This window comes from Nomascus leucogenys, chromosome 20, assembly GCF_006542625.1.
Source record: "Nomascus leucogenys isolate Asia chromosome 20, Asia_NLE_v1, whole genome shotgun sequence".
Classification (NCBI taxonomy): Eukaryota; Metazoa; Chordata; class Mammalia; order Primates; family Hylobatidae; genus Nomascus; species Nomascus leucogenys.
The window spans coordinates 19,737,450-19,760,493 of record NC_044400.1 but is presented as its reverse complement, the minus strand read 5'-3'; the positions used below and the strand labels follow the sequence as shown (position 1 = coordinate 19,760,493).

Genomic DNA, 23,044 nt, shown 5'->3' with positions numbered 1-23,044 from the left:
TTTCTTGAAGGATTTTCTAACTGGTTAATGTACAATAAACCTGTTTTCTCAACTTAGTATGAGCTTTTTTGCTAAATAATGCTGTGCAGTGTATAGTGTGGTGGTTGAAAGGGTCATCAGTAGAGTCCCACAGACGTGTGTCCAAAGATCACTTCTGCTGTTTCCTAGATATGTGGCTTTTGGGCAAGTTTAAATTTTCAACTTTATTGATCTTCAGCTTCCTCAGCTGTTAAATGGGAATGATTATGGTGAAGGTTGCATTATGACTTTCAGAGGCCCAAGGCACTTTTGCCTTCATAGGCCCCTTTCTCCATGAAAGTGATGACCAATTATGTTTTGTGACTGTGTTGGTAAAAAGGCTGATACAATTCAACAGGGATTCTGTTCTTTTTTTTTTCCTTTCTGATGCTAAAATGAACAAAAACATTTTCATGAGCCCCTAATAGTATCATGGACCCTTGACATAGTGCCTAGTGAGCCTAATGGATAAGTTGACCCTGATTATAGAGCACACAGAGAAGCCTGGTGAATAATAAATGAGACAATGTGCATACAACATTTGACGAAGTGCTGGTGTGTATTAGGTGTTCAGCGGATGTCAGATATTACATTTGTTATTATTATATGGCTCTTTCATATAGAAATGCTTACTAAATGGGATTGAATAGAGCTTATTTTACACTAAACCATTTATAGCAATGGGAGTTTGGAAACACATATCACTTTCTTATATATTATAACAGAATGTCAATTAAAGCTTTTCTGTTTCCCGACTTGGTACCCATCCTGTATTTACAAGCAGTTATTGCCTACGGACCAGGTGCTTAGGTGTCTTGAATTTGAACAGAGTTCCTTAAACACTAGGTTCCCAAGCTCCACTCAAGATATTCTGACTCAGTGGCTCTGGAGGGAGACCTGAAAATGAGTACTTAAAAAAAACCTTACTCCCATGGTGATTTTGAAGAGCAGCTAAATTTGTTGGAAACCACTATCATAGGCAAGCTGGCAGAGGTCAGTGACAGCTGAAAGAGTGGTATACGGGGGAATTAGCTTACCTCTTCCCAAACTCTGTAACACCCACCCTCAATCACTGCAAATAAGGTGAAGTGTCTGCTATGCAAATGCAGCTTCCAGACAAGTCCCCTAGGCACTCCCTTCCCAGTCAGATTGTACCACTAGCCCCCCTCAGTAAAGTAATTTTGGAGCAGTCTGCATAAGAGATATAATTCATCTTGTAGCTTTCAAAGAACTTCCAGGATATATATCAACACAAAACTAAGATAGCATACTTTTAAGATTTTAAGGACCGAATGGGTACTGTGGACATTGAGCACTCAGAAGAGGAAGCAATCACGAAAGACTGAGCTGCTGGGGGAGCCTCAAAGTGAAGAGTGACTTACGTTGAATCATGAAAGAAGGTGGACCTGAGACATATTCAGACAGGAAAAAAAGAATAATGGACTGGGGTTTAGGGGATACAGGAATAAAACTGGCTTTGTCGCACACTAGCTGGGTGTCTTTGAAAATAAAGATATGAAAAAATGTAAACCTGTCAACACCTATTCCAAAAAAAAGAAACCTGCTATAAAAATGCTAATATTTGCAAAAATACAATTTAAGACAAAAAAGCATTATTAAGAATAAAGAGGGGGCTGTGTGTGGTGGCTCACGCCTGTAATCCCAGCACTTTGGGAGGCCGAGGCGGGGAGATCACGAGGTCAAGAGATCGAGACCATCCTGGCTAATATGGTAAAACCCTGTCTCAACTAAAAATACAAAAAACTAGCCAGGCATGGTAGCACGTGCCTGTAGTCCCAGCTACTCGGGAGGCTGAGGCAGGAGAATTGTTTGAACCCGGGAGGCGGAGGTTGCAGTGAGCTGAGACTGCACCACTGCACTCCAGTCTGGGCGACAGAGTGAAACTCCATCTAAAAAAAAAAAAGAATAAAGAGGAATACAACTCTCCCAGAAGGAACAGTTCATCAAAAGGATAGAATCATCATGTACTTGTATGCACTAAAAAAAAAAAAAAGTCCTGGAATATGTTAATTCTCAAACTGGGAGAATTAACACATGCACATCAGATAATGATGGATCAAGTATTTAAAACATAATAAGGACAAAGAATAAGTGGTTTGAACAAGAAGGAAAAACCAAGGCACAGAGCAATGAAATAACTTGCCCAAGATCTTGTAGCTAGTAAGTGAAGAGCTGGGATCCAGACCCAGGAAATCTGCTTTTATGCCATCCTCAGCTGAAGTTTCATCTTGAGTGATAGAGCCTTAAAATGTGTTTTACATCAAAAAGAAATATTAAAGATAAGTCAATTAGGCATTCAATATACAATTCAAGAAGTTAGAAAAGAAAGAAGAGGTCAGGTGCAGTGGCTCAAGCCTGTAATCTTAGCACTTCGGGAGGCTGAGGTGGGCAGATCACAAAGTCACGAGTTCGAGACCAGCCAGGCCAAAATGGTGAAACCTCGTCTCTACTAAAAATACAAAAATATTAGCTAGGCCTGTTGGCCCGTGCCTGTAATCCCCGCTACTTAGGAGGCTGAGGCCAGAGAATCTCTTGAACCTGGGAGACGCAGGTTGCAGTAAAGCTGAGATCATGCCACCGCACTCCAGCTTGGGTGACAGAGCGAGACTCCATCCCAAAAAAAAAGGAAAGAAGAGACAGAAGAAATATCCAAAAGGAAAGAGAGTAAAAAGTAAAAACAAGAATAAAAAAGAGGCTGGGCACAGTGGATCACACCTGTAATCCCAGCACTTTAGGAGGCTGAGGAGGGCAGATCTCTGGAGCCTTGGAGTTGGAGATGAGCCTGAGCAGCATGGCGAAAACCCATCTCTACAAAAATTACAAAATTAGCCAGGCTGGGAGGCATGCACGTATGGTTCCAGCTACTCAGAAGACTGAGGTGGGAGGATCACCTGAGTGCAGGAAGTTGAAGCTGCAGTGAGCCATGAAAATGGTAACTGTATGAGGTGATGGATATGTCAATTAACTTTGTTGTGATCATTTTACAATCACATATTGATATATGTATCAATATGTTTTGATACATATATCAAGACATCAAGGCCAGGTGTGGTGGCTCACACCTGTAATTCCAGCATTTTGGGAGACTGAGGTGGGAGGCTTGCTTGAGCCCAGAAGTTTGAGACCAACCTGGGCAACATAGTGAGACCCTGTCTCTAGAAATAAATAAATAAATAAATAAATAATAAAATAATAAAAGTTTAAAGGGTCATTTTGTTTTATAGTATATATATAATCATACAACTTTGCTATTTGCATATGGAGGGCGACAGTGAATATTCATTATCAAGAAAGGCTTTGGATTCAGAAAAGGTCGGATTTTTTATTCCAGTTGAAAATGGTCTGGAAATAAACATGCACAGTTGTTTGTCCTCGTTCACTCTCTCTTTCTTTCTCTCTCTCTCTCTCTCTTTTTCTTTTTTTTTGAGACGGATTTCTCTCTGTTGCCCAGGCTGGAGTGCAGTGGCACGATCTCGGCTCACTGCAACCTCTGCCTCCCATGTTCAAGTGATTCTCCTGCCTCGGCCTCCTGAGTAGTTGGGATTACAGGCATGTGCCACCACACCCAGCTAATTTTGCATTTTAGTAGAGACAGGGTTTCTCCATGTTGGTCAGGCTGGTCTCAACCTCCCAACCTCAGGTGATCCATCCGCCTCGGCCTCCCAAAGTGCTGGGATTACAGGCATGAGCCACCGCACCCGGCCTTTGCTTTTTCTTTCTTTCTTTTTTTTTTTTTTTAAGACAGAGTCTTGCTCTGTTGCCCCACGCTGGAGTGCAGTGGCGTGATCTCGGCTCACTGCAACCTCCACCTCCCGGATTCAAGTGATTCTCCTGCCTCAGCCTCCCCAGTAGCTGGGACTACAGGCCTGTGCCACCACGCCTGGCTAATTTTTTTTATTTTCATTTTTATTTCTTGACAGAGTCTTGCTCTTTCCCCCAGGCGGGAGTGCAGTGGCGCTATCTCGGCTCACTGCAAGCTCCGCCTCCCGGGTTCACGCCATTCTCCTGCCTCAGCCTCCCGCCCGCCACTGAGCCCGGCTAATTTTTTGTATTTTTTGTAGAGACGGGGTTTCACCGTGTTAGCCAGGATGGTCTCGATCCTCTGACCTCGTGATCCGCCTGCCTCGGCCTCCCAAAGTCCCGGGATTACAGGCGTGAGCCACCGCACCCGGCCAGTAATGGGATGGTTTTAAGTAAATTATGATACACTTTTAAAATATAGTAAAATGGATACAACAGACTCCTATAAATGTACTTTTCTGGAAAGAATCCCAAGAATAGGGTTATTATTAACAGAAAAAAGTAAAGCATAGAACATTCGGTAGAATATGCCCTCATTTGTGTGTGGGAAAATGTATATGTGTATGTATGTATATGCGTTTATTTTATTATGCACCTATTTATATTTTGTATGCACATATACACATATATTTGTATACTTCTGTATATGTTTATATACATATATTTGTATACATTGGTATATGTATATATTTGTAAATGACTAGGATAGCTCTCTAATGGTGCCTAAGAAAGTTGAGAAAATTTGGCTTCAGAAAGGAACTGAGGCCAGGCACGGTGGCTCACGCCTGTAATCCCAGCACTTTGGGAGGCCGAGGCGGGCGGATCACGAGGTCAGGAGATCGAGACCATCCTGGCTAACACGGTGAAACCCCGTCTCTACTAAAAATACAAAAAATTAGCCGGGCGTGTTGGCGGACGCCTGTAATCCCAGGTACTGGGGAGGCTGAGGCAGGAGAATGGCGTGAACCCGGGAGGCAGAGTTTGCAGTGAGCCGAGATCGCGCCACTGCACTCCAGCCTGGGGGACAGAGAAAGACTCCATCTCAAAAAAAAAAAAAAAAAAAGAAAGGAACTGAGTTGCTGGAAGAGAGAGGGTAAGGGAGACTTACTTCAGTATTTCACTTTGTGTTTTGTGCAAAATATGAGTATTCCTACCTTTAAAAAATTAATTAATAAAAAAACTATGTAGAATGTTAGAGAGCCAATATGAAATCAATAGAAAAGAGTGAACATTTGTTAATAACATCAGTGCAGGCAGATGGAGAAGGAACTTGTACTGAACAATTCTCCAAATATAGAAATAATTTGATATTTTTCTCCAAAGGCAGAAGAACAAGGGGCAGGAAGCCAGAGAAAGTTAGACAAACATGGCATGTTCAGAAATCTGTTTCCAGCTTAAAGGTTATCTTTTTATAGGATGAGGATTATCACGTGATCCATTTCTTCTTTTTCAAAGCCAAAGTAAAGTGGTTAATTTTATGGTATATAAATTATACCTCAATTTAATAAATACATTAACTTTTAAGAAGTTAAGAATGATGATACACATTCATCGGCCATCACATTAGCCGGGCGTGGTGGCATGTGCCTGTAATCCCAGGTACTGGGGAGGCTGAGGCAGGAGAATTGCTTGAAGCTGGGAAGCGGAGGTTGCAGTGAACCGAGATCGTGCCACTGCACTCCAGCCTGGGTGACAGAGCGAGACCCTGTCTCAAAATAAATAAATAAAATTTAAAAAATCAAAATTACTATATAATAATAGTTAAAATAAAAAGTTTAAAAAGCAAACACATTTATTTAGCAGTAAAATGAAAGAAAGTTTTTTTTTTTTTGAGACGGAGTTTTGTTCTGTCATCCACGCTGGAGTGCGGTAGTGTGCTCTCAGCTCACTGCAACCTCTGCCTCCCGGGTTCTAGTGATTCTCCTGCCTCAGCCTCCCAAGTAGCTGGGATTACAGGTGCGTGTGTCACCATGCCCAGCTAATTTTTGTATTTTTAGTAGAGACTGGGTTTCACCATGTTGGCCAGGCTGGTCTCGAACTCCTGACCTCAAGCGATCCCCCTGACTCACCTCCCAAAGTGCTGGAATTACAGGCATGAGCCACCGTGTCCAGCCAGAAAGGGAAATATTGATACCTGCAACAATTTGGTTAAATCACAAAGGCATTATGCTAACTGAAAGAAGCCAGTGTTCAAGATTAGAGGCTGTAAGATTCCATTTACATGACATTCTCAAAGACAAAACTACAGGAAGAAAGAACAGGCTAGTGGTTTTCAGAAGCTAGGACTAGGTGAGTATAAAGGGATAACAGGAGGGAGTTTTTAGGGAGTGATGGAATTGTTCTGTATCCTTAATATGGTGATCGGCTGGGTGCGGTGGCTCACGCCTGTAATGCCAGCACCTTCAGAGGCTGAGGTGGGTGGATCACTTGAGGTCAGGAGTTCAAGACCAGCCTGGCCAACATGGTGAAACCCTGTCTCTATTAAAAATACAAAAACGTAGCCGGGCGTGGTGGCGGACGCCTGTAATCCCAGCTACAGGGGAGGCTGAGGCAGGAGAATTGGTTGGACCTGGGAGGCAGAGGTTGCAGTGAGCCGAGATCGTGCCACTGTACTCCAGCCTGGGCAACAGAGAGAGACCCTGTCTCAAAATCAATCAATCAATAAATTAATTAAATTAAAAAACTCAAAACCACTGTAAAATAATGTTTAAAATAAAAAGTTTAAAAAGCAAACAAAAAACTCCAAATAGAGTTGTATCAACAAGCTTTTGCTTGTGATTTGATTTTGTGGCCATAAATGTCCTGTTCAACACAATAACCCTAACCCTCTCCCTACTTCTTTCAGAAAGAGCAAGGGAGTAATTCTAGCCTATTTTTATAAGAACACAGCAGCTATAGACAGTAAATACTCTCCCATGTGAAAGCACCAGCTAATTAGACTTCGGTGGATGGTCATGACGTACCCAGTGACATGCTTTTATAGTTCATTGTCATTGTCCTAGGTGCCGATGTGAAGATGATTCAGCAAAAGTGGAGAACCAAAGATTCTAGGGCAGCATCAAAACTGGGAAAGCAATTACAGCAGAAGTTGCTTTCCCCATGGTAGCTTAGCAACTTCATGTCTCTCCAAGGCAGAGAGGAAAATCAAGTCTAACAGGCCTTCCTGAAGGCTAGGTGTGAGATACCAGAAGCCATCTTTGTTTCTGGCGATGTCACAAAATAAGTATTTGTTGATATAAAGTATTACACATCTGTTCTCCCACATCTCAGCTAAACTGCCAAAAGTTAACCCTTTCTGGAGACGCAGAATGGAGCAACATACCTAGCTCTCATTCATTTATTTCCGTTGCTGATATATTGCATAGCTTTTAGTTTATGCATTTGTCCCACATAAACCTAGAAAAAGCCACTTGTCATAGGACAAGATGAGCCGATGAATTGAATCATTTCCCCACTGAGGAAGAAACTGTCCTGTGGAAAAGACTGTATAAGGTATTTCCTGGTTGAACGACAGGGCTCTGGAGTCAGAAGTCTTGAATTTGAATCCCAGCCCTGAAATGTATCAGCTGTGTGCCCTTAGGTAAGTAACTGAACTTCTCTGGCTTCAGATCCCTCTGTGTGTGTGTGTGTGTGTGTGTGTGTGTCTTTTTGTTGTTGTTGTTGTTGTTGTTTTTGAAACGGAGTCTCACTTTGTCGCCCAGGCTGCAATGCAGTGGCGCGATCTCAGCTCACTGCAACCTCCGCTCCCCGGGGTCAAGCGATTCTCATGCCTTAGCCTCCCAAGTAGCTGGGACTACAGGCGCCCACCACCATGCCCGGCTAATTTTTGTATTTTTAGTAGAGACGGGGTTTCACTATGTTGGCCAGGCTGGTCTTGAACTCCTGACCTCAGGTGATCTGCCCGCCTCACCCTCCCAAAGTGCTGGGATTACAGGCGTGAGCCACCGCAAATTGGCCCTCTTTGTTAATTGTAGGTGCTGAAAGGAACCCAGTGAACTAGTGATAATACTTATAATGTACCTAGTGCCAGGTCTGATGTTTAATTCATATTCGGAAAGTAGAAGCTATTTTCATATGATAGGTGATTAATGCCAATTTTATGTAACTGAAAATGAGGATGTGGGGGGTTCCAGGAAGTTGTTTAAATGCTTTTGGTGCACAGTTCCTTTACCCTGCCTAGGGTGACCTACAACATACCTTTGGGGAACTTTGCCTGCTTCTTTGCTAGGCTGGGCTCCCATTCTCTTGGATCCTTTGCTAATCTGCCGATCAATCTTGTAAACTATTTATTGCAGAGATGTTAATGACTTTATTTGACTTTTCTACTTAGAGACAGATAGATTAAGAAGTGTTTCAGGCTGTGGCCAGCTGGGACCATTCAGCAGCCTTCAGGTAATGCCTCTTTTGGCACAGGTCAGCCTGGCAGCCTGGGCTGTGGCCCCTGTGTGAATTGGCCTCTTGCACTAGAGGATGGTTGGGTGGGTGGATGAGGCTGCCCTTCTCATACTCCAGGGTCTTTGTTCATGTTTATGACATCTACATTTCTGCTTCTGTTTCTTACTTCTCCCTTCCCAGATTAGAGTGGAATAGAGCTCATTAAAGCTTTATAGGGGTAGTGCCAATAGAGAACTTTAGGTCTGGAGAAGAATCATTAGTAAAGATCGACTGTGTGCTCTGGGTGCCTTTAGGCAGCCACTGTTTCCATTGGTGTTTAATATTTATTGCTTTCTCATAATCTTCCAGCTGCTATCTTGTCACTGTTAGGAAGACCGGCGAAAATGTCCTATGGATATTTATTTTCTACCACATATTTACCATATCACTTGAAAGTTTGAGTTTTGCATTTCTTATATAAATTATGAATAATAAAATAAAAATCACTACTGCTTTCAGGCCAGATATATTTTTATTGCACAACATGTATTATGTACAAGAATATCACAAGATTTGGAAATGTTAGTCCTAGAAGAGTTTGACACAACACAATGATAAGACAATATGAAAAATGGAGCTATGAATAAAAAAGAATCCATAAGTCCCCAGAGCCTATGAATATGTTATGTTGCATAGTGATGTAGTTTGGATGCCTGTCCTCTCCAAATCTCGTATTGAAATGTGATCCACAATGTTGGAGGTGGGGTCTGGTGGAAGATGTTTGAATTATAGGGGCTGATTCCTTATGAATGGCTTGGTACCCACCCCGTGGTAATGAGTGAGCTCTCATTCTGGTAGTTTCTGTGAGAGCTGGTTGTTTAAAAGAGCCTGCCACCTCCCCTTCCTCTCTTGCTCCCTCTCTGTCTTGCCATGTGACACTCCTGCACCGCTTTACCTTCTGCCATGATTGGAAGCTTCCTGAGGCCCTCACCAGAAACCAATGCCTACATCATGCTTCCTGTACAACCCGCAGAGCCCAAATAAACCTCTTTTCTTTATAAATTAACTAGTTTCAGGTATTCCTTTATAGCAATGCAAATGGACTAACACGTGTAGCAAGGAGGAATTAAGGTTGCACATGGAATTAAGGTTCCTAATGAGCTGACTTTAAGATAAGGAGATTATCCTGGATTATCTGCATGGACCCAGTGTAATCACAGGGATCCTTTTAGTAGAAAAGGGAGCCCAAAGAGTGAAGCAGAAAGAGATTTGAAGATGCTACCTGCTGTCTTTGAAGATGGAGGAAAAGAGCCACAAGCTAAGGAATGCAGAAATTGGAATAGAAAAAGGCAAAAAACAGAGATGCTCCCCCAGAGCCTCCAGAAGGAATGTAGTCCTGCCAACACCTTGATTTTAGCTCCATGAGACCCAGTTCAAACTTCTGACCTCCAGAACTACAAGGTAATAAATTTGTGTTGGTTTATGTCACTAAGTTAGTGCTAATTTGTTGCAGCAGCAATAGGAAACTAATACACTACTGTTGAGGGCTTATGTCACTAAAGACAATACCGATATGAAAATACCTGTAATATAATTGCAAACACAAATATCAAGTGCTTAGTGGATGAGGAGAGAAGAGCCTTCCCCCATGTAGAGTTCAGATGTTGCTTGATGATGGAGTTTACATGGGAAATTATATTATACATTACAGGTATTTAATATGTATAGCAACCCCATGACATAGTGACTGTCTCCAATTTATAGAGGAGGAAACAGATAAGAGAAGTTGTACCATGACCCACAGCTAGTTAACTGAAAGAACTAGGATTTATAAAGTGCATTGACTGTATCCATAGCCTGTTGTTTCACCCACTGGGCAATTTTGCCTCTCGTTTCAATGGTTGGTCAAGGGGATATGAATGGGTCATCAACAGTATCTACTAAATACTTCAAATCAACATGCCCCAGACTGAATTCATGATCTTAACCTCCAAGACTGCTCTTTCTCCTGGGTTTCCTGTCTCACTAAATGATCTCACTGCCAACCCAGAACCTTGAGCCTTTTCAGTATTATGCTAGATTCCTCCCTTTCCTACACCATCCATATCATGTCTGTCACCAAGTCTTGTCAATTCTACCTTTAAACTTTTCTCAAATCCACCCAGTCTGTGCCTTCCACCACCAATACGTAATCTCAGGCTACCACCATCTCTCACCTGGATGCCTCCATAGCCCCATCATTGGTCTTTCCAACTCCTAACTCCAGACTTTGTCTCTTCTAATCCATTTTCAATAGAACAATCAAAGTGGTCTCCAGAAACACATTCAATTACGCATCCTATCAGCTAAAAACCATTCAGTGACTTTCCCTGAGGATACAGGCTACAAGTCCTAATAGGTGTTTCTAGACATTCCAGGACCTTACACTTGCTTACACCTTTAACTTCATGCCTTATTCCTTTCCTATTCAACAATTCCCTAAAAAAAAGTGTCTTTTCCCTTCACCTACACACATACTTTCTACCCTCAGTCCTTCAAATATGCCATGCTCTCTCCACTCTCAGGGCCTTTGCTCACCCTCTCTTCCTCTAGTTATGACTTACGATCCCCAAGATCACAATTACATGTCACTTCTTTAAGAAAGTCTTCTCTGATCTCCTTTTCTTTTCTTTTTTTTCCTTTTATTATACTTTAAGTTCTGGGATCCATGTGCAGAACGTGCAGTTTTGTTACACAGGTATACACATGCCATGGTGGTTTGCTGCACTTATCAACCCATCATCTACATTAGGTATCCTAATGCTGTCCCTCCCGTAGCCCCACACCCACCAACAGGCCCTGGTGTGTGGTGTTTCTCTCCCTATGTCCATGTGTTCTCATTGTTCAACTCCCATTTATGAGTGAGAACATGTGGTGTTTGGTTTTCTGTTATCTGTATGATTCCCACAGCATCTTGTATGACCTTATGGTATTTCTCACCCTGAATTGTAAGCTGTTTACCTGTCTAGATCCACCTCCCTCCTCCATAACTGAGAGCTCTGTTAGGTAAGAGCTGTATCAGACTTGATCATTGTTGTATCATCAGTACACAGTACTATCTGGCACATAGTACATACCTATGGAACAGATAAATACCATTGTTCACTGAGTGAGGGACAAAGAAATTTTCTGCATCCTATGGCAAAAGTGATAAACATGTAAATCTGGCTGGCTATTGACTGTTTCCCAAATGCCTGAAATCTGAGGGTTCAAAGCAGTTTTTTTCTTTAAACACCACATACCAAAGAAAAGGCCTCTCTTTGAAGTCAGCCTAGGAAGCCCAGGGCCAGGAGAAAGTGTGGTATAAATAGGCCTACCTCCCACCTGCTGCTGGAGGAATTTATCACAACTCTGAAGAGTATCCAAGAAGATACGTTTCCCGGAAAATCAAACCAAAGATCTTTCCAGAGCCCCAACTTTTAGTAATCCAGTACAATCGGTCTATTCATCTTTCTGGTAATGATTTCTTTCCCCCTCAAAGCACTCAATTCATTTTCCATCACTGACATGTAATCCAGAAATAATAGAGGTTAGTCTTGTATAACTCATATCCAAAAAGGGAAAGTGCCAACACCCTGAAAGAAAAGCTCTGAATTAAGTATTCCCAAAAATAATTCTCAGCAAATCTGGGGGATGTGAAAAGGCCTATTCAGTTGTCGATGATAATTCTTTTTGCTGTTTATTATAAACGTGGTTCCCTGATAGAAAGCGTTAAGTTTAAAAACACTACTCTGGCACAGTCCTTGTAATTACATCCCAGGATTCAAATCTGAAAATTGTTTCTAGTTCTATTTTCTAATAAAGTCTTACTCAGAGGTGCTAATACTTGAAACTGGTCTTTAAGAACTCTTAAAAAAAAAAAAAAAAAAGGACCAGGCGTGGTGGTGCATGCCTATAATCCCAGCACTTTGGGAGGCTGAGGCTGGTGGATCACCTGAGGTCAGGAGTTCAAGACCAGCATGGCCAACGTGGTGAAACCCCATCTCCACAAAAATACAAAAATTAGCCAGGCATGATGGTGGGTGCCAGCGACTCAGGAGGCTAAGGCAGGAGAATCTCTTGAACCTGGGAGGCAGAGGTTGCAGTGAGCCAAGATCGTGCCACTGCACTCCAGCCTGGGAAACAGAGTGAGAATCTGTCTCAAAAAAAAAAAAAAAAAAGAACTTTAAACTCCCACTGTGTGGCAATGCACAGTCAAAGCACTTGACTGGACCCCCAGTGAACGTGTATCAGGAGTGAGAAATAAATCTTTGTTGTTTTAGCCATTAGGATTTGGGGATTCTTTGTTTCTATAGAAGTAATAATTTCCTATCAATCCTTTGATTTAAAAGCCACTTCGGAAGTGAACAGAAGAATCAGGCAGCTTGGAGAAAAAAGAAAGCCCAGTTCTATTACTGAAAGGGCTAGTTTGGAGAATAAAGCATAGACATTAGACAAAATCGGGTTCCCTGATAACTTCCCTCTAAATTGATCCAACCCATCCCAAATTTTAGGTCTCTCCACTGTAGGGCCAGATCCTGATACAAAAAGCGTATTACCTCATGGAGATTCAGAAGGAGGGGTTCTTGAGGAGAGGCAGGACAGAGAAACAGAATACAGCAAAGGGACTCAGCTGAGCACGCTCCGTTCCATCTCCCTACTCTCCAGCCAGACAGGGCACTCCCCGCGGGAAGTATTCCCACACTTTCCCTTCCTGAGGAGAGGAACTTCTTTCCCTGCACTGAAAAACTCACAGTTGAAACAATGGAAAGTTGATCCATTTAAGCCCAAAGTAAGGCGGGAGGAACATGCAAGGCCGTCTTGCACCTTAAATTATTTTTGAATTTGTAGTTACCAAAATTATGTAGTGTGACATCTGTCCTAGGACGTGGATGGTTGAAAGCCATCTATTTACAAGGAAAGCAGGATCCTGTACTGTTTCCGAAGCTGTGAGAAGCTGGATCAAATAAAACTATATCTGGGTAATAATAGCTTTATCTGGCCAGGTGCGGTGGCTCACGCCTGTAATCCCAGCACTTTGGGAGACCAAAGCAGGCGGATCACCTGAGGTCAGGAGTTCAAGACCAGTCTGGCCAACATGGTGAAACCCTGTCTCTACTAAAAATACAAAAATTATCTGGGCATGGTGGTGCACCCCTGTAATCTCAGCTATTTGGGAGGCTGAGCTATGAGAATTGCTTCAACATGGGAAGCGGAGGTTACAATGAGCTAAGATTGCACCACTACATTACAGTCTGGGCAACAGAGCAAGATTCCATTCCCCCCCACCCCGGAAAAGAATAAAAAAGCTTTATCTGATCTCTAAGAACAAATCCGAAGGGGGAAAAGTCCTTAAAAGACAACCTAGACAGAGGGATGTGAGAGGGAAAGAGACAGTCCTATTATTTTGGCTTAATGAAAGAGGGCACTGGGCCTGAGGACAGGCATACCAGCCTCAGGTGTTGTGGTAGCAGATGATAGAAGCCCACATCCTCTTCTCATCTGCTCTCCTCCGCAGCTGCCTCCTTTATTTACCAAATGAAGTTTAACACGATGCACTGAAATCCAAGATTTTCTTGTAGGTTTCATTATAGAAGTAGTATGGAATTTGGCTTTAAGTTAATGACAAAGAAGTGTATTACTGAGGAATGGGACACCACCGACGCTGAGCAGTTTTAAGCAAGAGGAGAAGCATGATGTAGTGACGCCTTGGAAAAAACAACCAACTCATCTTATGATTGTCATGTGGAATTTATCAATTGAATAACAAACATGTGTTTGACTTCCAAAGCCATAAAATGCCTTTGGCCTCTGCCAATTGTAAAACTGTCTCACCCTCTCTCTTTTTCTCTCTCTTATAGAAAGTCAGGATAGATAGATAGATAGATAGATAGATAGATAGATAGATAGATAGATAGATAGATAGATAGATAGATACATAGATACATAGATAGAAAGATGGTAGATAGATAAAGATAGGAAGGGAGGAAGAAAAAGGGAGTGTCTTTTAAAAAAATTTATAGACTATATAACAAATTGAGTCATTTTTGGTCAAATGTCTTTTTTATGTGCAACAGCTAAGAAACCACAAGCTCATCATGTGAAGAGGAAGAGTTTGGCAGCTCATTTTAAATTGTAATTATCTTCTTTGCATGAATCCTGGAGAAAAGGTCTTCATATCAGTTTATTTTTATAAAACTGTCTGATTCTGCTGATGGTAAGACATCACTTGGATGAGCTACACAGAAGCTAAGGAACTGTCAGGGTAGGCCCACATCATTGGTATTGCTATTGAGATGTAACTTCTTTTCATAAAGCTTTGCTACTACTATTTGTTCACTTCCTTTATAGTTTCTTGAATAGAATGTAGGAGCCTGAATAAAATTCCTGGAGAAGGAATTTTCTTTTTCTTTTTTGGGGGAAATGAGGGTGGGGAGGGGCTTGGTCTCACTCTGTCACCCAGGCTAGAGTGTAGTGACACCATTACAGGTCATTGCAGCCTGGACCTCCTGGGCCCCACCTCAGCCTCCTGAGTAGCTGGGACTACAGGCATGCACCACCATGCCTGACTAATTATTTAATTTTTTGTTGAGATGGAGTCTCCCTGTATCACCTGGGCTTGGACCTACTTTCTGATGGCCATTGTTTCTGGGGTTCTCCAAACTCAAAACATTAATGTATCTCATTGTAAAAGAAAATATGTATTTTCAAAAACATTGGTAGCTGATTATAAATGGATGTTATATCTTCCCTGTGGAATACAAGTAATTTAGTTTTGATGGACAAATGACAATCCTTTAATATTATATTGCTTATTCTGATAGATCGGATTTGAGGTTGGGTATATTTATAAATTTTATTAAATGGATGTTTCAGAGAGCTGTGATTAAGATTCTAGGAAATTTTTTAGCCAGGGAAGCACATAGAATCTTGAAAGTCTTCATCACTCGTGAACACTTTTTATCAATAGTTTTAATTTCAGGTTAGAAATTGTGATTTATTTAATCTCTGCTTGTTGGCAGGAATTCTATTTATATTATATATTTTTTCTTTTTCTTTTTCTTCCTGGCTTGTCTTCAGTATGATATACTATAAATTTTGCTATAAATTTCCAGCATGGTGCTAATATTTGGGTGAGACAGAATTTCACCAGGTGGGATGTGTTTTCTGGTGCTTTTAAACTTGAATTATGATTTATTGTCATGAATTGTTGCTGGACTCTGGTAACTCTTCCAAGGTGGGTAAAGGCAGCATTGAGCCCCAGGACACCAGGGGAAGACATAGAAATCTATTTCCTATGGCAGAAGAGATTGTAATCACTTCTGCTCACTGTGGCCTGATGGTTACAAGAATCAATACAAACAGCAGCTCTCCACGGTCCATTTGCTTTATCGGTGGCCCTCGGGTGAGCAATCATCTCAATTTGCCTGGCACTGTGGGAATTCCCCAGAGGGACTTGGGACTATTTTCCCACTTTTTTTTTTTTTTCAATTTTAGAAATCCTGTTGGTTTGCAGTGGTGCCTCATTGTGGTTTTGATTTGCATTTCCCTGATGACCACTGATGTTGAGCATCCTTTTACATGCTTGCTGACCACTTGTATGTCTTGTTTGGAGAAATGTGTATTCAAGCTCTCTTCCTTATAGCTAAATAAAATCAAACAAAATCCCACTTCACATAAGGTGAAGTTTCCAGCTGTAGAGTGGATGAACTTTCAGGTTGCCTGAGCAACCCCTTTTCTGACACATTTGAGATAAATTAATCTTCTGATGACAGCACAATTGTCATGGGACTTATCTCAGGTCCAGGTGTTGTGCAGTGAGGTGATAAACAGATCCAGAATGCTTCACCCAGCAGCTCCACTCAACTTTTGTAATAGGTTGGATTTTGAGTTCCTGCAGAACAGGTAAGATGTCAGTCAACCTGGCGCTTGGTCCTTCACTCATGGATCAGTCCAAGCATGTAGTACAATTATTCCTCCAGTGGCAAGTCAGCAAGAGGGGGCAGATGAGGTCAGCTACAGACAGAGTAATAGAAAGCAGGAGAAGCCTATTGTCCATCATTGCAATCTTAATTGGCTACATTTGAAGCTGGTAGGAATAAGGACCACCGAGTGCCCTGGAGGAAGCAGTGCTTTAAGCCATTTTTGTTCAATCACTTATTATGATTTAGTTTACTGGCTTAGTAGAAAACATTATGAGGGCTGGGTGTGATAGCTCACGCCTGTAATCCCAGCACTTTGGGAAGCCGAGGTGGGTGGATCACCTGAGGTCAGGATTTCAAGATCAGCCTGACGAACGTGGTGAAACCTCGTCTCTACTAAAATTACAGAATTAGCCAGGCATGGTGGCAGGCGCCTATAATCCCAGCCACTCGGGAGGCTGAGGCAGGAGAATCTCTTGAACCCACGAGTTGGAGGTTGCAGTGAGCTGAGATCGCACCATTGCACTCCAACCTGGGCAACAAGAGCGAAACTCAGTCGAAAAAAAGAAAGGAAAGGAAGGAAGGAAGGAAGGAAAGAAAGAAAGAAAACATTATGGAATACTGAGTAAACAAGTTCAAGCGGGGCACAGTGGCTCACACCTGTAATCCCAGCACTTTGGGAGGCCGGCAGATCACGAGGTCAAGAGATCGAGACTATCCTGGCCAACATGGTGAAACCCTGTCTCTACTCAAAATACAAAAATTAGCTGGACATGGTGGCACATGCCTGTACTCCCAGCTACTCGGGAGGCTGAGGCAAGATAATCGCTGGAACCCAGGAGGTGGAGGTTGCATTGAGCCGAGATCAGGCCACTGCACTGCAGCCCAGCCACGGAGCGAGACTCTGCCTCAAAAAAAAAAAAAAGTTTAGATGTATGGGGAGGAAATAGGAAATGTCCTGGAATAGTGAGTGGTGGATGAGTCTTACCGGGAAAAGCTTTAGGGGACTAGAGGTGGCATAAAAGGACTGGGCCACATTTCAAGGGAGAGAAGGGATGCAGGGTTATTGTGGCCATTGCCGCCGCCTTCTTCTTCTTTTTTTTTTGAGACAGAGTCTCACTCTGTTGCCCAGGCTGGAGTGCAGTGGCACGATCTTGGCTCACTGCAACCTCTGCCTCCTGGGTTCAAGCTGTTGTCCTGCCTCAGCCTCCCAAGTAGCTGGGATTACAGGCACGTGCCACCACGCCCGACTAATTTTTTTGTATTTTTAGTAGAGATGGGGGTTTCACCATGTTGGCCAGGCTGGTCTCGAACTCCTGATCTCAGGTAATCTGCCTGCCTCGTCCTCCCAAAGGCCGAGGATTACAGGCTGAGATTACAGGCGTGAGCCACCACACCCAGCTATGGCCATTGTCGATCCTATTTCTTTCTCACTCACCCAGACTGCAGACTAACACAGGTCTTGTCAGACAATCACTTACCATGCCGCTCCAGTGTGAGGAAAGGTAAGGTAGGAAGAAGGTGCGTTTAGAGGGAGGGGACTTGTGGGATTGATGCACCAGTAATACACAAAGGCTTCATTAGGGCACATCAATCCAGGAGTCCTTCACTTTGTAGTGTCCTTTAAGAACTTCTCCTGGAACTGAATTCCTCTGCACTAGGACAGTCTGAGCTTTGGGGCAGCCCAGGAACTTCTTGGAAGAAGTGAAAGGCTCTTGAGTCTGTCAGTATTTGTTTCCTTGCTCTTACATACACAGTGCAAGAGTGCATTCCCAATGCATGCAACTCTTGAACTGTAACGATGATAATGATGCGTTGAAAGCTTACAGTATTACGAATGTCTCTAGTTTCCCCAGAGATTTTTCTCTAATTTGCTTTCCCTTTCTCCGTTCATATTTTGAAACCCTTAAAGAAAAGCCACTTGCACACTGGATTTTCTTTCTGTTAATATAGACCATGCAAATGACAACCTAGTGACAAATGGAAAGCCAGGACCTAAGATCCAGGATCTTACCCTTTTACCCCTTCTCTCTCTGTTTTTTTTTTTTCTTTTGAGACTGAGTCTTGCTCTGTCACCCAGGCTAGAGTGCAGTGGCACGATCTTGGCTCACTGAAACCTCTGCCTCCTGGGTTGAAATCATTCTCCTGCCTCAACCTCCCAAGTAGTTGGGATTACAGGCATGCGCCACCATGCCCGGCTAATTTTTGTATTTTTAGTAGAAATGAGGTTTCACCATATTGGCCAGGCTGTTCTTGAATTCCTGACCCCAGGTGATCCACCCGCCTCAGTCTCCCAAAGTGCTGGGATTACAGGTGTGAGCCACTGCATCCGGTCCCCCTTCTCTTTTTGAATATTAATTCACAGGGCTTCTTCCTGTTGGCTTCACCAAACAAAATTGTATCTATTCTGTTTTTGCTTTTTTGTTTTTGTTTTTTTTTTCCAGTTTAGAAAACATTGGCCCTTTCAGCTGTAATTATATGGTTGGAAGAAGAACAAAGTTGTGGGCTGCAGTGGAGCTGAATGTTTGTGCCCCCCACCAATCCCCCTCAAAAAACTCATAGGTTGAAATCCTAACCCCTAGTGTTATAGAAAATGGGGCTTTTGGGAGGTAATTAGGTCACGAGGGTAGAGCCCTTATGAAGGGATTAATGACCTTATAAAAGGGAGTCCGGAAAGCTAGCTTGTCCTATTTCTGCCTTGTGAGGACACGACAAGACAGTAGTCATCTGCAACCCAGAGGAGGGTCCGCACCAGAACCCAACCATGCTGGGACCCTGATCTCAAACTGGCAACCTGCAGAACTCTAAGAAATGCCTGCTGTTTATAAGCCACCCAGTTTATGGGACTTTGTTATAAGCAGCCCAAGCTAAGACATGGGCAATGAAAATATCAGAATTATTTGAAACTTTAATCTATTGTAATAACTCCTGTCACATTGTGTATAATACATTGGTTTAACAATATGTAATAATATTTGAAAACAAAGAAGGCATCTATTCCAAGAATTAATTAATTATATTAATCGAACAGACACTTACTAATTCATTCAAAAGATTGCTGAGCACCTGATATGTGCCAGATATTTTTCTAGGTGCTGGAGATACAGCAGTGAAAACAAAGAGCAAACCCTGACCCTTGTGAAGCGAATTGTCAGGAGCTCAGCTGAGCTGGGAGAGAGAGAGCTGTCAGAGTAGCCGGTTATAGCAACAAGCCAAAGATAAAAGAACCGAGCCTTTAATCACTCACTGCAAGAGCTTAAAGCAGTTTTATGGACCCTGAAGCAAGAGGGCAGTGGTGAGAGCTTGCAGTGGAAAAGTCCTGGGTGATGAGTCAGAGTAGGGAAATGTATCATCAAGGTCTCCCTCCTCCCCTCATAAGGAGGTCTTGGCAAAGGCATCTGAAAAGGACGTCTACCCAAGGTCTGCTAGAGACTAGCAATGAAGACTCTGGGGCCAGGAATGTAAATATAGGAAAAGCATGACTGACCAGGAGAGCCTGAGTCCTTGACTGCAACTTCCCTCAGAGACCATGACCCACTCACTGGCTGTGCACCAAATGTCTCTGAGAGAGCAGCAGCTTTCTGTGTGAGGCCTGCCAGGTAAGGCCTTCGTAATTGTCTGTAGTCAGGCCTGAAAGATCACACATTTGGCATAAGCAAAAGCCAGACTCCTCACTAACATTCTAGATAATAAATATTCAAGCCAAATATATGCTATATTATTGGAAAGTGCTGACAAAAAAGGTAAATAAATAAATAAGCAAGCAAGCAAGCAGAGAAGGCAGATAGGGAGTAAATGAGAGTTAGGGAGTAGGAGTGTGATAGCAATTTGAGTCAAAGGCAGGCAAAGGAGGCTTCATTGAAAAGGTGGCATTTGGTGAAACACTTCAGAAATTGGGACTTGCAGCCACCCAAGAGAAGAGCAGGTCAATCAGAGGGAACAAGAGGTAAAAATTTCAGGAGGTGGAAGCCTGTTTGTCTAGAGTGGAGCAAGCAAAGGGAGAGGGGCAGGGGTGATGGAGACAGAGAGCTAATGAGGCACCGGGTCTTGCAGGGCCCTGCAGCCACCGCAAAGACATGAGCTTTTTCTCTGGGTGAGACGGGAAGCCACTGAGGACTTTGCATGAATAACATGCTCTGACTCTAGATGCCCTCCTGAGAATAGATTTGGGAGAGAAGAGGAGGGGATGTTAAGGACAGAAGCAGGGAGACCTGTTAGGAGACTACTGTAATAATCCAGGAAAGAGATGATGTTGGTTTGGACCAGAGAGATGAGACTGGAAGTAGGGAGAGCTGGTTGGACTTTTGGAGATATATATATATATTTTTTGAGACGGAGTCTTGCTCTGTTGCCCAGGCTGGAGTGCAGTGGCATGATCTCGGCTCACTGCAACCTCCGCCTCCCGGGTTCAAGCAATTCTCTGCCTCAGCCTCCCGAGTAGCTGGGATTACAGGTGCCTGCCACCATGCCTGGCTAATTTTTGTATTTTTAGTAGAGACGGGGTTTCACCATCTTGGCCAGGCTGGTCTTGAACTTCTGACTTTGTGATCCACCTGCCCTGGCCTCCCAAAGTGCTGGGATTACAGGCATGAACCACTGTGCCCAGCCTTTTTGGATATATTTTTAATACAGTGCCTCCCATTTCATTTATTCTAAACACGTTTCCCCCCTTACATCTTAACATATCTAAAATCAGATTGCATCTGACATTGGGGTGGCATTCTATAATTGCTGTCAAGCAGGTGACAGCTGTGATGTAGTTGTCTAGTAGTTGAAAACCTTCCAGTGATACTATCTGGTAATTACCAGCATCAATCCATAATGCAGTTATGTTGTGACAAATCCAGGTTTTATGTCATTAAATTTCAAAGCTTAATATATTTGCTCAGAAACATATCATAAATGTGGCTTCTCTGCTTACGTTCATGAACAATACCTTATTTTTAAACCTCATCCCTTTTGCTCCAAAGCTGATTCTGTCACTCAGTGTGTATGTCTCTGACGTGGTGTGGGACTGCAGAATTCATCCCAACCTTGACAGCTTCATACATGACCATGACAGTCGGCCTCTCATTACATCTTCAGCCTCATTTCCCACCACTCCCTAACTTCATTTTTTCTGCTTAGGTTGCACTCAATGCTCAGTTTCCTGTGAGACCAGGACCTTGTCCCAGCTGTACACTTTTCCAGTTGTTTTTTGTTTTGTTTTGTTTTGTTTTGTTTTTGAGATGGAGTCTCGCTCTGTCACTCAGGCTGGAGTGCAGTGGAGTGATCTCGGCTCACTGCAACCTCTGCCTCCCAGGTTCAAGCGATTCTCCTGCCTCAGCCTCCCGAGTAGCTGGGATTACAGGTGAGCACCACCACGCCCAGCTAAATTTTTTTGTATTTTTAGTAGAGACAGGGTTTCACCGTGTTAGCCAGGATGGTCTCAATCTCCTGACCTCATGATCCCCCCGCCTTGGCCTCCCAAAGTGCTGGGATTACAGGCGTGAGCCACTGCACCCAGCCTCCAGTTATTTTATCTGTCTTTCTCCCATTGACTATTATCCTTAAAGATCCAGCTCAGATGACACCTCTTTTGTGAAACTTTTTTGACCCTCCAAACAGACTTTCGGCATCCCCTGAACATAGTGCAGCTTGAACAACACTGGTTTGAACTATCTTTGTCTGCTTATATACGAATTTTTGTCAATAAATATAGTCAGCCTTCCTTATCCTCAGGTTCCACATCCACAACCAAAAGAGGACAAAAAATACAGTGTTCTTGATGTGAAACCTATGATACAGAGGGCTAGTCTTCATACAGGTAGTTTCCCCAGGGCCAGCTGCAAGACTTGAGTATACCTGGATTTTGCCTTCATAATTGCCTGTAGTCAGACCTGAAAGATCTGCAGCAGTCCTAAAACCAATCTCCCAGGAATACTGAGGGACAACTGTAATATACTTGGCATAGAACAGTCATGCAATATTTGTAAGTATCTGTTTTTATTATATTGGATTTGATGAACCACAGTTTCCTGTTCTGCAAAATGTAGATAGTAATAGTAAATAGCATAAAGGTGTTTTAGGTGTTTTGAAGATTGCTTAAAATAATACATACAAGCAGTCCAGGCACAGTGGCTCTCACCTGTAATTCCATCACTTTGGGAGGCCAAGGCAGGCAGATCACTTTAGGTCAGGAGTTTGAGACCAGCCTGGCCAACGTGGCAACCCCCCATCTCTACTAAAAGTATAAAAATTAGCCAGGCATAGTGGCATGCACCTGTAATCCCAGCTACTTGGGAGGCTGAGGCAGGAGAATTTCTTGAACCCAGGAGGTGGAGGTTGTAGTGAGCTGAGATCATGCCACTGTACTGCAGCCTAGGCAACAGAGCAAGACTCAGTCTCAAAAACAAACAAACAAAAAACAAAAAAAAGTACAAGCAAGAATAATGTTTAGTACTTAAGTGCTCAGTAAATGTTTGCTTTTTTTCTTTTTTTGACACAGTGTCTCACTCTGCCACCCAGCCTGGAGTGCAGTAGTGTGATTATAGCTCACTGCAACCTCAAACTCCGTGGCTCAAGTAATCCTCCCACCTCATCCTCCTAGGTAGCTAGAATTACAGGTGCATGCCATCATGACCAGCTAAATTTTTAATTTTTAATTTTTGTAGAGGTGGGGGCCTTGCTATGCTGCCTAGGCTGAGTTCAAACTTCTGGCCTCAAAAGATCCTCCTGCCTAGGCCTCCCAAAGCACTAGGATTATAGGCATGAGCCACCATGCCTGGCCATGCTTTTAAAAATTTGTATTACATTATGAATACTAATACATTTTGAATGATCATATTTTAACCCCATGTGGAAATAGTAACATCTATTTTTAAGCCTTAGATTTGTCTCATCACAGAAAC

The 23,044-nt window shown here is 42.8% G+C and overlaps 1 long non-coding RNA gene across 1 annotated transcript in view; it reads left to right on the top strand.

Annotated features, from left to right (window-relative positions):
* Window positions 1-7,088, top strand: part of LOC105737948 — a 63,834-nt gene extending 56,746 nt beyond the window's left edge. The window contains exons 4-5 of the long non-coding RNA XR_001113660.1: window positions 6,686-6,741; window positions 6,843-7,088. This is a non-coding gene — a long non-coding RNA (uncharacterized LOC105737948). The remainder of the gene's footprint in view (window positions 1-6,685; window positions 6,742-6,842) is intronic.
* The last annotated feature ends 15,956 nt before the right edge of the window (window positions 7,089-23,044 follow it).